General features: G+C 34.4%; 5 non-coding genes across 5 annotated transcripts; 3 read left to right on the top strand and 2 right to left on the bottom strand.

Annotated features, from left to right (window-relative positions):
- The first annotated feature begins 10,441 nt into the window (after positions 1-10,441).
- Positions 10,442-10,523, top strand: Trnas-gcu (transfer RNA serine (anticodon GCU)). Its single transcript has one exon. It is a non-coding gene; the product is annotated as a tRNA-Ser (tRNA).
- A 256-nt stretch (positions 10,524-10,779) lies between these two features.
- Trnar-ucg (transfer RNA arginine (anticodon UCG)) lies at positions 10,780-10,852 on the bottom strand. The gene has a single exon. It is a non-coding gene; the product is annotated as a tRNA-Arg (tRNA).
- A 4,634-nt stretch (positions 10,853-15,486) lies between these two features.
- Positions 15,487-15,567, top strand: Trnas-gcu (transfer RNA serine (anticodon GCU)). Its single transcript has one exon. It is a non-coding gene; the product is annotated as a tRNA-Ser (tRNA).
- Positions 15,568-16,117: 550 nt separating this feature from the next.
- On the bottom strand, positions 16,118-16,190 carry Trnar-ucg (transfer RNA arginine (anticodon UCG)). The gene has a single exon. It is a non-coding gene; the product is annotated as a tRNA-Arg (tRNA).
- Positions 16,191-17,293: 1,103 nt separating this feature from the next.
- Positions 17,294-17,375, top strand: Trnas-gcu (transfer RNA serine (anticodon GCU)). The gene has a single exon. It is a non-coding gene; the product is annotated as a tRNA-Ser (tRNA).
- The last annotated feature ends 1,829 nt before the right edge of the window (positions 17,376-19,204 follow it).

Raw genomic sequence — 19,204 nt, 5'->3', positions numbered from 1 at the left:
ACCAATTAAAATTTTCTGTTACCACACATCATCAAGAAAGTATGTGCTAATGATTGATATAGAATATAGGGTTTAAAGGACCTGCCTCGTCATTTTGATTTCATCTCGATAAGAAAGTTGTATCCATTTTTAATCAATTTTTGAAGGACCGTGTCATTTATGGATCATAATTAAAAAAATTGTGCAAAAGGATGCCAAATATAAAATCAATAGGTTCCGTAATAAACAAGAGCTGTCGGTAGGACAGCAACGCTCGACTATTCTTAATGCTTGATAGTAAAAGAGCCTTGAAAATGAAAAAAAAGTATGTGTTAATAACGAATGGAGTTTTTTTTTCTTTAATACATGTTACAGTTATAGGCCTTGGAGAGAGTCCTTTTATGCTCTCAAAGAAGAGTATACAATTTAAACTTGTTTCAATAGAATATAAAAATATTTGAGGTGGTATGCAAACCTTAATGTAAATTCTAAGTTAAAAAAAGAGCATAATTCTGTAAAAATGCTTGATACACTTACCTCCTCCTGTCTACAAGTTGGGTCATGACGTTGAACAAATGTGCAAAGGTACAAAGCCATATGTCAATGGACTTTGAAAATATTTGAGGTATTACAAAAACTTTAACATAAATGGTTACACCGACGTCAACAATCGGGTGACTAGAATAGCTCTTATTCTTATCGAATAGTCGAGCTAAAAATTTGACCAACATTAAAGTTTTGGACTGCAATGGAAATCACAACCTGACTGTTATGATAAAAGGTAAGAAAAAAGGAGAACTGAAAATTGGTTCTGTATGATAAAATTGTCATAAAAAATAACTTAATAGAATTTACAGTCACAATTCAATGTCAAATCTTAAAACCTCTTAACTATTTCCTTTTCCATGCCAGGGCTTTAAAGTTATTACATAAGACACACCCGGATACTAGCTTTTTATGAATTCCAAACTGGTTTCAAAACAATGCTTACAATGCAACTTCTTAACAATACAACAAAGAATGATTTCTAGTTTTATTTCATATAAAATATAACAGATCGCATAAAAAGTTTATGACTTTTAAATTTTTTGCAGAACTAACCAATATACATCAAAGAAAATTGTAACATCAAAGGCACTAATTAAAGAAAACTTATTTTCTATTCCTAATATATATTAGGCTAAAAATCAACAAATATTTATATATACGAAGCCTTTGTTTCTGTTACATTACAATAAAAATATAAAAGGAAAATACAGATCATACTAAAAATTAAGACTTTGAAGTTACTTTAAAATTTTGGCAAAACTTGCCATCATACATCAAAGAAAAATGTAATTTCAAAATTACTAATTGAATAAGACTGATTTTCTATTCTTCACCTAGTTAAGACTAAGTCTCAACAAAATGTTTATATACTTTGTTTCTGTTTTATTACAATAAAGATATGAGAATAAAATACAGAGCATGCTAAAAAATAAGACTTTGTAGCTACTTTAAAATATTGGCATTACCCGCCATCATACATAAAAATATAACTTCAGTATTACTGATTGGATAAGACTGACTTTCTATTCTTCACCTAGTAAAGACTAAGACTCAACAAAATGTTTATATACTTTGTTTCTGTTTTATCACAATAAAGATATGAGACTAAAATTCAGAGCATGCTAAAAATTAAGACTTTGTAAAATATTGGCATTACCTGCCATCATACGTCAAAGAAAAATGTAATTTCAAAATTACTGATTGGATAAGACTGGTTTTCTATTCTTCACCTAGTTAAGACTAAGACTTAACAAAATGTTTATATACTTTATTCTGTTTTATCACAATAAAGGTATGAGAATAAAATACAGAGCATGCTAAAATTTAAGACTTTGTAGCTTCTTTAAAATTTTGGCATTGCCTGCCATCATACATCAAAGAAAAATGTAATTTCAAAATTACTGATTGGATAAGACTGGTTTTCTATTCTTCACCTAGTTAAGACTAAGACTTAACAAAATGTTTATATACTTTATTCTGTTTTATCACAATAAAGGTATGAGAATAAAATACAGAGCATGCTTAAAATTAAGACTTTGTAGCTTCTTTAAAATTTTGGCATTGCCTGCCATCATACATCAAAGAAAAATGTAATTTCAAAATTACTAATTGAATAAGACTGATTTTCTATTCTTCACCTAGTTAATACTAAGTCTCAGCAAAATGTTTATATACTTTATTCTGTTTTATCGCAATAAAGGTATGAGAATAAAATACAGAGCATGCTAAAATTTAAGACTTTGTAGCTACTTTAAAATTTTGGCATTGCCTGCCATCATACATCAAAGAAAAATGTAATTTCAAAATTACTGATTGGATAAGACTGACTTTCTATTCTTCACCTAGTTAATACTAAGACTCAACAAAATGTTTATATACTTTATTCTGTTTTATCACAATAAAGGTATGAGAATAAAATACAGAGCATGCTAAAATTAAGACTTTGTAGCTACTTTAAAATTTTGGCATTTCCTGCCATCATACATCAAAGAAAAATGTAATTTCAAAATTACTGATTGGATAAGACAGACTTTCTATTCTTCACCTAGTTAATACTAAGACTCAACAAAATGTTTATATACTTTATTCTGTTTTATCACAATAAAGGTATGAGAATAAAATACAGAGCATGCTAACAATTAAGACTTTGTAGCTTCTTTAACATTTTGGCATTGCCTGCCATCATACATCAAAGAAAAATGTAATTTCAAAATTACTGATTGGATAAGACTGGTTTTCTATACTTCACCTAGTTAAGACTAAGACTTAACAAAATGTTTATATACTTTATTCTGTTTTATCACAATAAAGGTATGAGAATAAAATACAGAGCATGCTTAAAATTAAGACTTTGTAGCTTCTTTAAAATTTTGGCATTGCCTGCCATCATACATCAAAGAAAAATGTAATTTCAAAATTACTGATTGGATAAGACTGGTTTTCTATTCTTCACCTAGTTAATACTAAGTCTCAGCAAAATGTTTATATACTTTATTCTGTTTTATCGCAATAAAGGTATGAGAATAAAATACAGAGCATGCTAAAATTTAAGACTTTGTAGCTACTTTAAAAAAATTTTGGCATTGCCTGCCATCATACATCAAAGAAAAATGTAATTTCAAAATTACTGATTGGATAAGACTGACTTTCTATTCTTCACCTAGTTAATACTAAGACTCAACAAAATGTTTATATACTTTATTCTGTTTTATCACAATAAAGGTATGAGAATAAAATACAGAGCATGCTAAAAATTAAGACTTTGTAGCTACTTTAAAATTTTGGCATTGCCTGCCATCATACATCAAAGAAAAATGTAATTTCAAAATTACTGATTGGATAAGACAGACTTTCTATTCTTCACCTAGTTAATACTAAGTCTCAGCAAAATGTTTATATACTTTATTCTGTTTTATCACAATAAAGGTATGAGAATAAAATACAGAGCATGCTAACAATTAAGACTTTGTAGCTTCTTTAAAATTTTGGCATTGCCTGCCATCATACATAAAAGAAAAATGTAATTTCAAAATTACTGATTGGATAAGACTGATTTTCTTTTCTTCACCTAGTTAATTCTAAGTCTCAGCAAAATGTTTATATACTTTATTCTGCTTTATTACAATAAAGGTATGAGAATAAAATTGGAAATTAATATTTGAATTGATGTTTGAAATTAAGAACTTGTAAAAGTGAGATACTAACTTTACCTTCGGAATTTAAACACATGGCGGCTGTTATATTAAAATTTAAATCAGTTCCAAACAAGATTGAATTTGTGAAAAATGCTATGCCACCGCATTAATACATGTACAACACTAAATAGAAAAGTAGGAACAGAATGTTTTTGTTTCTTTACAATTGAAGATTGCCATAATGCATAGATCACTGACCTATCTAATTCTTATTATCAGATTAGTGGTTAAATCGATTGTTATTCAAATTAAAGATCAGAGTAGAACTCTATCAATGCAGTTGAGTCTAGTGAATTTGGTGGTGAAGGTATTTTCACATGGCCAAAATTCCATGACTGTACATCAAAGGCCAGCATAGTTAGATACTTTGTCAAAATCTACGCCAGCTGATTACAAAGTTCACTTTACATCTTAATCTGTGCACATGGTTCAAATTTCATAACTGCACATCAAAGGACAAAAAAGTACATGTAGGTGACATCATCAAAATCTAGTTCACCTGATATCACAGTTCAATTTTACAACTAAAACTGTGCACATAGTCCAAATTTCATGGCTGTACATCATAGTTTCAACGGAAGTTTCTGTTTTTCGTTTTCCATGCCGGCACACTCAAACTGAAATAAAAAATGGAGTGATGGAATATAAGGGAAGTAACTGTACATATTACAAACTTCATTCTCATCATTCCTTATACTGTATAGCCGATTAGGTTCATTCAAACATTTATTTATTTTTTTATTTATTATTTTTTATTTATGAATTTATACGTAAAAGGGCCGAAGGAGAAAAGATTGATAAATTTCGACCTTTCAAACAGAACATTACTTCCAGGTAATCCAAATTAAAGCAATTTATTCGCATCGACAGAAATTCCTTGGATCGTGGACCCTTCGGGATTTCCAAAGCCATTGTCAAGACTCTTTGCAACAGAATCTCTACAGTTTTATCAGCAAATGATAGTACCAAATGCATGGATATGTGAAAAAATTGACCGACTGACATGATGCATATTTCTATCAAAATGATTCCCTATTCAGAAAATAAGCTTAATTATGAAAGCATATTATGCATTTACCAGTTTAGCAAAAACAGGAGAACTTACCATTTTGTCTTCTTGAATGGCCTCATGTCCAAAAATGACGATCTCGACAAAAATATAACGAAAAGCGGAATACACTTTAGGCATTGCGCAAACATTTTTTGATCAAACGATATGTATGAGGGTAATGCATCAAAAGTTTTTGCGAGAAGGTGTAATGTATATGTTATTGCGTCATATTTTTTTCGAGAAAGTGAAATGTAGCATGTATTGCGTCTACATTTTTTTCGAAAAAACACATTTTCTTAATTTCTCGCAAAAATTTTACTCGTAATGTGCAATGTTTCTGTTTTTGCAAGAAAACATTTGGCCAATTAACTCAAATCTTCTCGTTTATTCGAATTAATATTTGCGAAAACACTAAAGATATCATGCCTTTGCACCTTAATTGTTTCGACTTGCGTAAATCTTCTAATAAAAGATCGCGTAAGAGGTGACCCTTTGAAGCTTCCGTAGTTGAGTCTATTAGACGCTTTTACAGTATTCCAACTAAAATGTGCAATTAGGAATATCTACCAGGCCAGATAAAGAAACAAGCACCATGCAAACACATCAACGCAAAATAATGAACACATAAAAACAATTGAACATTATTAAAACAATTGAACATTTACAAAAAATAGGTTCTAAAACTTTCCTTTGACATTTAAATCATGAGCATGACCTTAATTCTGACTTATTCAGTGCATACGATTTAGTCTATAAAAAATGACTATAACGTGTGCCAAGACGTTGAATTTTTATGTATTTTGATCACATAAATTACTTTTATTTTATTTTATGCTTTTCAGTGGATTACTGATTTATCCGTGAAAAAATTATTTTGATAATTTCACAGTGAAAATTATCAAAATATAATTTCACTTTTTTCAATGACGAAACTACTTTTTAAAGATTTTCCCCATGTGGTACCTCAATTTTATTTTTACTGACAATTCTGACAATGTCAGGCTGTTAAAAGAAATAGCAAAGCTGAAATAGATAAATAACTTAAATGTCAAAAGTAATAAAGAGAGAAAACTTATTTCTATTTATTCAAATTCCAACCACCAAATTTCGTCTCTAAATTTTTTTGTTTCGTTTTTACAGTCTGAAAAATACATTCCTGCCCCATGCAAAACTGCTCTGGATGACATTTGGGCATATTAAAGTATCCTACGAGCAATAACTGCCGTATGCTTTATGAAAAATTGAAAAGCATTGACAGCCATCACTCGTAGAATAAGTAAAACAACCCAGCGTTCCTTTGCAAGCTTCCAAGTTTTCCATTTTCCTAGCTCCTTTTCTGAATGTTTTCACATCTGTCATCACTTAATTTTTGTCTGTTACAATCCTCAAATAAGTTTTCTTTCTTTTAAAAAGGTGTATGACTAACAAATCAAAATTATATCCCTCTGAATCTTACACAATTATTTTCCTCCCATGAAATACACAACTTTAAAAAATGGCTGCCGGTTACATTTTACAAAGCCAGGTCTAATATAAATTCGCAGTAAGTAACAGAAATATGGATGGATGGTTGGACTTTTTCTCCTACAAGAATTGTTTGTTTTTATTATTAAAACAAGCAATCATTCATATTTTCTTAATAAAATGAATAAATATCACCGTCATTTAACCTTGATTGACGGACTTATTTTTCAGCTCAAGACTTCTTGTTTTTAATGAGAAATTCCGTCTAAATGGGGTTCTCAATGGGGGAAGCAGATTTTAATATTAACGTTAAAATTATGGAAATTTTGTTTTAACTTGTTTTTAAGCATAAAATAAAAAATAAATTTGTCTGTTTGTTGTGTAAGATGTAGTTTTATTTCATCTCGTGAACTTTAAAAACAGTATTCTCACGAGTGGCGTAGCCACGAGTGAGAATACTGTTTTTAAAGCACACTCGATGAAATAAAATTTCATCTTACACACAAACAAACAAATATCCTCTATGTTAACTTGTTTGTCAAAAAAGCAATCATTGTTTATTCAGGTCATTAAAATGTTTCGAAATTCTAGTAGATCTTAACAATTACTTGAATATATATCAAAAACGCGATTGCTAAAATGAATGAAAAAAATATATTGTGCACTTATTAGAATATGTTATGTTCAATCGAAACCAGTTTCATAATAAGTGAAAGGGCTTTTCATGTTATTATGTACACGTAAGAGACTTACTTTTCCGCGACAAGGTGGCCAAGTGGTATAGGCGATGCGCTATTTATCGATTTGGCTCTGCCCGAGTGAGTTTTGATCCTATTTTGTCGATATATTTCATTACGTAAGACAACAATTGTGCCACTGAGTATGAAGTGTAACAGATGTGTTTCGTTTGAAAAGGAAAATAAAACTACATATGTATCTATTGCTAAATCAGTTATTTATTATTTTCAACACATTGGAAATAGTTGAAAGTTGAAGATGGTAACAGCTTCTACTTAATGTGCATATTGCATATTCTGTTAAAGAATAAAATCATAATGAAGGGAAATTTAAAGTATTATAAAATTATGTTTCAAATTCAGTCAGCAAAGAATAATTATGTTGAAATATGTTCTCGTTAATAAAGCGGGGAACACATATATACAAAGATGCGGCCGGGTGTACTATAAATTATAGGTTGAAAACTTTGTCATTTTTGGTTTGTTTTTTTTTTTGAATATTGAAATGTCTGTTTAAAAGTAAACAAATTAGATTATTATTCATGTATAACATACAAATATATGCCATTTGTTGAGATATTACAACTAAAAACAAATACTATTTCAAGGTTTGAATTCGCGTTCATGATTAATCAAACATTTCGTGTGATGATATTAAAAGTGAGAAGAAAATGTGTGTACTTAAAGATTTGAATCTTACAGCTATACATCCCTTAATACTTTACTTTTAAAAATTAAAAAAATCAGGCATACAAACAATCTAGGTAGAACACAGAATGTTTTGTTGTCAAACAAATTGTAAAAATTTCCCTTTTAACATTTGCACATTTCTTAACACATGTGATTGATTCACTCAGCCATTTATTTCATTATCTTTTCGATACAAAAATGTGACAACATCTCATGGTTGGCATTGACTTATTTGAGAAAGGAAATAAAATCTTATTTTCTCCGTAGATTACCTGTTTTTCCTGACATTCATCATACATGTCATAAATGTTATTTAATAAAATTTAATAAAAACAGTAAATATTAGAGTATATGCAAGGAGTAAGAAAACAATGTGATGTTGTACTATATGCATAAAACATGAACGCTTATTTTAATTCAAAAGTTGCATCAGTGATTTCTATGCATTTCTATGAAGAAAGAATTTAAATCTAAAACAGTGTATATTTTAACCAAAAGAATGAAAGTGCAAAAGGTGGTTTTCAATTGATCAATGTAATAATGGCTTGCAGGTAACATTTACCGGTTAAAAAATAGGGAAAATGAGTTTTATTTATTTTTCTACGTTGTAGACTGATTGATTAAAGTAAATAACGGTTAGGAAATGTAAATATTCTTGTTTAATCTCGTATTTACGTGCAAACAAACCGACCATAAAACTGTTATGAAATAATCCTATTATTTAAGAGTTTTGTGCAAAGATTTCAAGCATCTCTTAAGAATCTGAATATAAAACAAGGACATTAAAGGTCAGAGTTTCCCTTACCATTCATTTATTTTTTCCCTTTATTATACATGATTCAGGAGGTTGTGTCTTTTAAGATAACGGCCTTGTTGCCGCGAATGATAACAGTGCAAATATTTCAAACACTATAATTGTGTCAGTTCCTATTATTATTTCGATGCTATGGTATGATATTGTAATGCAGAACAAACCACGTGACGTATGCGAAAATATTTCACATTTTTTAATCAGATTCATATTAAAATGTATATTTCAACATGCAATAAAGTCGAAATGGTCAGAAATGGGCAATTAGATATTTTCTTTATTTATAATTCTATATTTTATTAGATCACTTTATACCTCATGTAAGATATATAAAGATTATATTATAATTTTGTATAATGTACTTTAAATTCATACAACAACTTTGAAGCAGACACAATAACTCATTTAACATAAAATTCAAATGGAATCATTCTAAAAATTATAGTCTGTAAATAGTTTAACGTGACAAATATGACATATTGGTCTATCATCTTGAACTCACAGTAAGTTAAGTTCATATTAAAGGAAAACTATTAAATTATAAAGAATACTCTAGACACGTTTTCACAGACAAGTTATAGAATTCAATACCAATACTGACACATGAGATAGGTTTACATGAACAACTTCTGATTTATTTAGCAAAATGTTTTTGGGAGAGATAGGTATAGACATATTTATTTTCCAATGTTTGAATATGTACGAAGTTTTTCGTTCGTTCCATTAGTAAAAATGAAAAGTACATCATGGCTAGCTTAAATAATAAGCAAAGTACATAAATGCAATATACTTGGTTGATCAGATTATTTGAAAAATCAATGTTAATTTGATGCTAAATGAATTCGAAACAATGGTGACCTCCCTCGCCGTAAGTAAAGAATTATGGTGTCCGTCAATTGGCTCACTACTGCCTGTGCTAAATTTTATCTTTGTGATATAAAAAGTTACAAAAACCAAATTAAAAAGCCAGATAAAGAATACATCCGGGCAAAAAACAATAATGATTGTTTACATTGTTTCATTCATTATATTTTTCACACTGATAAGCATTTATTTCAAGACCAGCACATGTACTGTAATGTCCTTTATATAGTTCAAAAAACATATAAATCAAATATAATTTCGTATAATTGAGCAGTTTTGAAATAATAATATTAAGTCTCATTGATTGTGTCAATTATTTTGCTTAATCTGAAAATAATTACTCGCCCAAAAACGGTGATAGTTTTAAAGTTAAGTAACATATTCATCAAACCCTTCGACATAAATCTGAAAATAAATCTATATTTTCTGTCCGAGAAAGTTATTTTCTAAAGCATTCCGAAATTGAAAAAAATACAAAAGTCAAATAGCAATAGCCGATAAGCGCCGGTCAGACAAATAAAAATCGTTTTTTATGAGACAAAATCAGGGAAACCACTAATGCTTTTTCTCAAGTGCAGAATATTTCCGCTGGCAATTTTTGTTTCAGGCAGTTATTTTTTCGAACCGAAATGTTGCTACATCAATAATGAAAAGAAAAGATATAAAAGTTAATAACCATTTTTACTTGAATATTGTTCAAATCTGTATTTGTTATATAGATACAATACAAGTTAAACTAAATAAATATAATTATCATGCTAGGTTGTAAAGTGTTTTCATTTGTGCTATAAATCATCATGAACTAAATAAGTTAAAATGACGTCACTCTGGCACTTTTCTATGAATGGGTTACATACTGTGTACCAACTGCTTTACGCTGCTTACGAACAGTAGTTTATCCTATTGCGCTATAACGCTTATCAGTATGCAATTGACAGGTTAATAAAAAACAGGCAAAACATGTAAAAATCAACAACAGTTGTTTATTGGCAGTTTTAATTATTGTTTTTTCTGTGTTTTTTCTTCTGTTTGAATTGTGATAAAATCACCAGACATAATCACCAGACATATGAGAATATTACATAATTTTACTCAGTCATGTGACGAGGTGGCGAAGTGGTTAAGGCGATGGACTGCTAATCCATTGGGCTCTGCCCGCGTGGGTTCGAATCCCATCCTCGTCGATATATTTTATTACACAGGTCAAAAACATAGCGAAGCACTTTTAATGTAAATCGTTTGAAAGTGGAAAGAACACTACTGATTCTTAGATAATTATATAGAAAATAATTATAACACAAACGGCATAGTTGGTAATAGCTGGGTTTGGGGTTCCTAATATTAATGTGCATATTGCATATCCTTGTTTTACATGTATAAGCAATGAGAAAGACGGTCAGCAAATATTTTCACGTTAGCAAAGAGGTGAACAAAAAAAGATGACCGCGACGAAACTCGAACTCGCAATCTTCTGATTCGAAGTCAGACGCCTTATCCATTAGGCCACGCGGCCAGTTACTATAAAACTTTAAAAAACATTAGATTTTTAATCTGTTTTATATATATATTAGTAGTTCTAGTACTTTTAATGATTGTTTTTCAGATATACAGTGTATCAAATATCCTTATTAAAAAAACAAACAAATAAAATGTATAAGTATATGTAATAACAATCATATGATATTCTGCTAATCACATGTCACAACCCTAAAAACTCGATCTTCACACACCAACGCTACCTCTCGCTCAACACCTCGCCCCTGCACCTCGCTCATCTCCTCTCTCTGCACTCTTCCGCCTCAGCGCACCACCCCAAATCAAAGCTCACACCACCTCGCACGCACACAGACACAGCACACTCATTCACCTCTCTCCTCACTTCACACACCCAACCACCGACAGCACTCACTCACTCTCACTCTCTTCTCATATTCGCATCGACCCTCTCACATCTCTCATCTCAACCTCCACCACACTCGCACCACAGCACACTCGCTCGCCACGCGCACCCGCGCACCGCAACATCTCTCACATCACACCACGCTCCCTCCCCTCTTCAACACACATTCTCACCACCCCCCCACCACACACTCACTCAACCTCCTCACTCTTCTGACTCTTTCTTCTTCACAAACACTCTCTGGGTACACTCACCGGTGACACTCCTTCACCCCACAACCCACCCCTCGAGCACAACATGCGCCTCACCTCTCGTTACCTCTCACCTCTATCCACCTCACACCACTGGCACACACAGACTCTCACACCCCCGCACACATCACCACAACTTCACTACGCCTCCCATTTCACACTCACACGCTTCGCACCTCTGCCACACACACATTCGACCGACGACATCGCACTAAATACATCCCCGCGTTCATCCAGTCTTCGACTATCCCCTACGCCACCACATCACACTCCTCGCACATTCCCATACACCTAATCTCCCTCCCAGTCCACCGTCCCTCTTCGTAAACAAGCCGACCGCTTACCACACCCGATCCATCCCCTCTGCTACAACGCCACACTTCGACACTCTCCACCACTCTCAGACGCCAACCATTCCTGCTAACACCCTACACACACACACCAGCTCGCGTCACACACCCCACACTCTCTCCTCTCTCTCTGCATACATTGAGCACACGCGTCTCACGACCAACTACTTGCACAAACGGCTCACTCCGCCCTACACGGCACCTACACAAGCGCTCACTCCCTCCCCCCGCCACTCAACTCGGCCACGCCCACTTCTCTCTCTCTCATCCTCTCCTGCGATTCTCTCCCCTACAACGAGACCCTCACGCCCCGCCACCCTCACGTCAACACGAATCTCGGTTACAACGTTTCCTCACGGCACCCCACCAACAGCCAACAACCAAGGTGTTCCTACAAGCGACACCCCGCACTCACCCCTCGCCTCTCCGCTCTCCCACCACACCCACCCACCCCCCGCCCACATCACTCCCTCCTGGCACTCTCACACAACTACACCACACCTATTCGCCCCCCTCAGCCCCCCCCCGCCCTACCTCACACAACCACAGCCCGCAACCTCACCGACTTCCCCGTCTCCTCCTCCACCTCATACACCCCGCCCCCCTCAGCACCCGATCCTCTTCACCCATTATATACCTGTATAGAAACCGACCAAACGTCATGAGCACAACCCCCCATCAGACACACGCACACCAACACCTTCAACCCACCCACTACATCAACATCCTCAACAAGCTGGCCACAACTAGACAAATGCGTTCTGACAACTTTCTCAAACACACCGCCCTCACAACACACACACCACTCACAACTCGTCTCTCACACATCCTCTCATCGTCCGACCCTCAGCCACGCACCCACACCAAACCAATCGAACCTACTCTGCGTTCACTCGACCACACTCACACGTCACGCTCTCTGCACCAACCGCACTCACACGCTCTCTCTTCTCAGCGACATCTCATCACCTTCTGCAACTCCACACACCCCACAAAACTTCTCATTTCATACACAAATTAAACAATCTTGAAAACAAAACATCGCCCTACACAAGCCCTCTAACACCATCCTCTCTCTCCACACTTTAACGCTTCTCACCCTCACACCGCTCACCACACACCACCACTCCAGCGCGGCATCACACCACTTCTTCACCACACTTACACTGAACTCATCACCCCCACGACAGCTCACTCTCCACTCACGCACATCACAACACATTAGATTATCGCTCTCGCACGTCCCATACTGTCTCGCCACACGCAAACCCTCACTATCTTCAAATTCTAGAACATCAACCATACCCGCACGCGCGTCTCTCCACCGCTCTCTCACGCCTCTCCCACGCGCTACGCGTCCTTTTCCGCACCATCTCCACCTCGCCTCCAGCACACACGTCTCACTCACTGCCGCGCACACGCCGCCGCCGCCGCCAACCCATCCGCTCTCCACACTCCTCAGTCCGCACCACAACCGCCACTCACTACCCACTCCCTACAACTACCCCACGCCCCACACACATAGCACCTCTCTCCAACCCACTCACCCATCCACAACCACAAACTCACACACCTCACACACACCTACTCTCCATTTCAACACCACAGTACTACCACTCGAAACAACCTCTCTCGTCTACACCCAACAAAGGACACCCATAAACCCCTTTCAGCGCCTTCCATTTACACAAGACGCACTTCTACGAATAAACTTAAAATCTACATCAGAAAGCTATCCTCCCACAACAGCCACGCACGCCCACCGCACTGTTCCCCACCCACCCCTCGGCCACTCCTCACTAATCCTCCCGACAATCAAATCATCAACCTTTCACCAACTACTCAAAACCTCCATCCCAACACTCTCACACTGACATCCACTTCAACAGAGAACGATTTCTACAATTACACGAAGAACATGCAAGATCTTCTACCTACATAATCCCTTACTAGCCCCCGACCCGCGCTTCAAACGCAACGTGCCACACATAAGGCTCGCCGCGCGCCTCCTGCTCTCTCGACACAATCACCCACTTTCTCACACACTCATACGTATGCCCAGGCTTCACCCCCACAGCCCATACATCGCCACTCCAATCTCCTCTTCACCCTCGCCTCGCACCGCACCACACGCTCACCACCTCCGACTTTCAGCACCTCCCTGCCTCACAACACACTACGCCACCCCCGCACAACCCACCGATAACACTTCCTCGTGCCATATTCCTTCCTCGACTCCTTCCTCCTCGCTTTTAATATCCCCACTCTCACATAACACAAATCCCCTCGACAATTCATCCGGCTAACACCGCAACACTATCTTTACGATTTCTCATGACTCATCCACTAAAACAAACCAATGTAAATTATACTCTCGGCACCTCTCCCCAAGTCATCGTACAGGACCAACGCGCCCAACTGCCCACAGTAGCACTCGCCTTTACGCATAAACCACATCATCCCTAAACTTTCTCAAAAAACCTCGTATCGTATCATCTGAATGGAAAGCAAATTGGGACAATGCCGTTTTTAATAAACTTCACGATATAACCCATCTCTTGATGTGTCACCATCTCTATCTCTGTCAAACCGCCGTGATCAACAGTTCTTCTTCGATGCCGAATTGGACACACTAAAATTACCCACTCTTATCTCCTTACAAATGACAATGCCCTTTCTGTGTAGGTTGTACTGAAAATTTTACGGTCAAGCATTTTCTTCTTGAATGTCATGATTTTCACAGGCCCGTAATAGATTTTTATTCTGTAAATTCACTCAAAGAACTTTTTAATACAATTCCATCAAAAACCATAATTGATTATTTGAAAGAGATAAACTTGTATTCTAGGATCTAATTGGCTCATTTCTATTGTCATTTACATAGTTTTACATAACATTTTAAGCCTATTATAGCATTCGGCACGATATGGCCAGTTATGTGTTGACGTGCCGTAAAAATCCAAACAAACAAACAAACAAGCTAGCGTCACGTCCAATATAGATTTGACAGCTGTGTAATAGTCCAATATATTCCAGTATTGCACTTAACAATGTATTTTAACATCAGATTTGTTATATATAATTGAGTAGACAAATGTTATGCAGTAATTACATTTTCATCAAGTAACTCATCTGAGACTTTATTTTGATAAATCAGCAGTAGTTTGAATAAATACCAGAAACTGTCTCAAAACATATTCACATTACACGCTATACCCCGTACACTCAAATAGTATACAAAATAAACTTTCGTCTTTATTTCATGCACCTTTTTGGAGTCAATTGTTTGTATGTCCTACTAAAAATGGAATTTGAGGTTTAAGAAAACAGCCGATCCTGAATTTTCATTCTTGCATAGCAGACTACTGTTTTTGGTACTTTTGGAAACTAATTTCCCGTGAGCAACGGCGATCTTTAAAAGAATAATAATAAATAATTAATTAGTTTTTAAACATGTACATATTTCATATCTAAGCATTACCATTGTGTAATATATATCAAGGTCAAGGAAAATTCAAAGTCAACACCTGGTCAATAAGCGATAAATGAGTTCAGAATTCGACCTTTTTACCTCTGGTAATTTTCTTCATCAAGACCCATACCGCGTTTATAAAGCTTATTTCAACGTACAAACAAATAGTAACGCGACGAGGTGGCCGAGTGGTTAAGGCGATGGACTGCTAATCCATTGGGCTCTGCCCGCGTGGGTTCGAATCCATCCTCGTCGATATCTTTTTATTACGTAGGACAACAATGTCTATGTTTTAACATAAGGATACAGATGAACAATAACATAGTAGGTGGTGACTGCTACAATGTAATACGCATATGAAATTTACTGTTAAAATATCGTTAATTCAAGTTTTATGCAAATCATGTTTCAAAGAATCAGTCAACAAAGATTGTAATTACCCCTCACTTTTTATGTAATGTTTATTTCCCATAGGCCGCTGGGAGTTAGTTATACTGTTAATGCAAGTGTACCACATGACTATAAAAATTCGTTTTGTTACAGGTTACAGTTGTTTAACGGTATAAATTCCACTCACATTGTCTATTTTCTAAAGAAAATCAAATCAAATCACCATAAAAAATCATCACAGTTCTTTTTCGGGCTCATAAAATAAATAAAACATGCGTTTGTAACAGTAAAAATAGCATCCTGTTAATACAGTATTTTCCTCAGAGTGATATTTTTACTATTACCCACAAACCCATGTGTTATTTATAAAACATTGAAATATGTTTTCATTGGCAAAAAGGGGAATAAAGATAGATGACCGCGACGAGACTCGAACTCGCAATCTTCTGATTCGAAGTCAGACGCCTTATCCATTAGGCCACGCGGCCGATCATACAATAGTTACCAAAGATAAAGGTTTATAATATTCATATCCCTTTGACAATTGTCTTTTTATATAATTATAATGGTCTTACAAAACTAACGAATAAAATTAAGTTTAATTATAAAGTTATTGTCTAGCATATGTCAACTATAATGGAAAATAGTGATCGCACTCAAATGTACCGACAAAATCAGTAATCTTCATTAAACACCGCCTTTCCTTGCTGATCTTCATCAAGATATCGGTATCGACGTATCGTGTATAAATGCAAGAAGCATATCGGGCCGAGAATTTTTTGATAACACCTCGTACTAATACATGCATGGTTCTTGGCGAATGTGGAAAATTGCCACTGTGTACTGCATATTATAAAAATGGTATCCGATATTGTTGTAATTGGTTAACCATGCCATGCCATCACATAGACATCCAAAGCAATGTTATAACATTATCATTAACATTATTATTATTATCATTATTATTATCATTATCATTTACATTTATCATTATTAATATTATCAGTATTATTATTATTATTATTATCAGTACCGTATAACCACATAACTCGCCTTTGCCAGTACACTCAAAAACATACCAAGTAAACTTTGCATGTGCATTTTATGCACCTTTAGAAGTCAATTGATTGTCTGTCCTAGTAAAATTGGTAGCTGAGGTTCGAGAAAACACCCAATTCCGAATTTTTATTATTTCATATCAGGCCGGTGTTTCCGTTAGTTTCTTTTAATGCCGAGTATGAACTGCAACATATGACAGATATTTTTATAAATTAATTTGTATTAAACCGATAAAGAAACTTTATTTTCGTACTTTGGAAACTTATTCTCATGTGAGCAACGGCAACTTTTTAAAAAAATGAAATAAGTAATTAAGTTTTTTTTTTTAAACTTGTACATATTTTATATCTGTCATATATATCAAGGTCAAGGAAAATACATAGTCAAGATCTGATCAATTAGTGATATGAGTTCAGAAATCGACATTTTTATCTCTTGTAATTTATTTTTCTATTTTGCTTTTACTCAAAACACGCGTAAATCGTCCCTTACCGTGTTGATATACATCAGCGTAACAAACCCAGTATTATGCGACGAGGTGGCCGAGTGGTTAAGGCGATGGACTGCTAATCCATTGGGCTCTGCCCGCGTGGGTTCGAATCCCATCCTCGTCGATATATTTTATTACGTTGTATAACAATGTATTCTTTTACACACATTTAGGGTGGGATAGTTGGCAATAACAGAACAGGCGATAACTGATTCAATGCAATGTGCATATCATGTTAACAAAACAGTATTCGTTATAAGATTGTTAATTAAAAGCCCTATGATAATCATCTTTAATTTAAAGATTCAGTCAACAAAGAAAAACGTTGAAAAATGTTCTCATTAGCATAAAAGTGAACAAAACAAGATGACCGCGACGAGACTTGATCTCGCAATCTTCTAATTCGAAGTGGCCAGTATTATAATAGTTACCAAAAATATAGGGCTTGCAAAATATTTTAATAGTCTTTTTATGTCTTAGACTAATAGTTTTACAAAACTAACAAATAAAATATAGCGTTACGATAGCAAATTGTATTTAAACTACAATAGGATATAGTGATTAATTTTGTTTTTAACCGATCAACATTTTGCAGGCAAAAAAGTACCAGTAAAATTAAATAGTAGCAATAATGATGAAAAATATTTAAATGCTGTGCTTTTCTTAAAAACGTAAAAATGTGTTTATGATCCTTTTATTTTCTATTTTTTATTGAAACAAAACACGCTGCGGCTTTCAGGAAAACCATTAAATAAGGTACTTTTGTCTGAAGCTCTGCTTTGCTGGAACGATTCATGTTTCCTTGCGACAATATTACTGATTACTACAAGCGGATTTAAATTTGCCGACTTTTTTTAACTTTGTGGATTAAAAAAATAATTGAAATATTTTCCAAAAATCGTTATGTAACACAACTGATGACGTCATCATTTACGCATTTTTGTCTTGCTTATGTAGAGGAAACAAAGACGAAAAAAATCATTTTTGAAAGAAAGAAAAAATAGACAATAAGTTCGCTTAGGTGATGTAGGTATCCGTTTATAAACTTTTTTTTTTCAATGGAGGTATAAGGTTGCCAAAAGTAAATGTTCTTCATTTGTTTTACTTCATTTTGATAAGCATTTATGTCCGCGCTTAGCTCAGTAGAAATATCATCGGATTAGTTGTTTTGTTATCCTGATGTTGCTTTTTCACACTGAAAATTGTTTATCCACGTATAGTCTTATGATCCATTGTGATTCACCGCTGATGGGATTTGAGTCAGTCACTAGCGGTGATATTGGTTATTAATGGTTATTAGTTCTGAAAAGCTGTCTAGGTGAATGGTCAAAACTGGTATGAAAACTTATTGAAAAATATATTTTGACATTTTTTTATAAAATATTAACATCTGAAACCATATAATTAAGGTTAAACCATGACTTTAAGCTCTTCATTGCTATAAAATAAGAATGTTATAAACTAAAGAAACGTCCGGCCCATAATTTGATTAGTTCTGAAAATTATAATTTTCGGTCTTTCTTTAAGAAGCGAAAAACGGAATGAAAATAACGACGTACATTTTTACTTAATGAAGTGCAGTTAGGACATGGTTTTTAACAGTCGATGTTGGTTGAATGTGTAAAGCATCATTATTCACAACTTTATAGTTACGGCTTTGGCTATGTTATGATTGTAATAAATTCCATAAGTACAAGCATGTTTATTTCATTCTTTTATCATCTTTTAAAACAAAAAATGGCACAATAATATTACCAATGTGCCTATGTGTTATTATTCAATTTATTGTTAAAGAGACAAAGGTCCCAGGGTTCATGTTTAAATAAATAAAATATATAACTATGAAAAAGAAAAATCACTCACATTATATTTTAAATTAAATTTTTCATATATTTTATTTTAGAATTATTTCAAAGACAAAATTTGTGTGTGTATTGTATCTTCTGAAATAAC

The sequence above is a fragment of the Ruditapes philippinarum genome, unplaced genomic scaffold (genome assembly GCF_026571515.1).
Source record: "Ruditapes philippinarum isolate M1 unplaced genomic scaffold, ASM2657151v2 ctg4225_1_1_1_1, whole genome shotgun sequence".
Lineage (NCBI taxonomy): Eukaryota > Metazoa > Mollusca > Bivalvia > Venerida > Veneridae > Ruditapes > Ruditapes philippinarum.
This window is presented reverse-complemented; position numbering and strand designations above follow the sequence as displayed.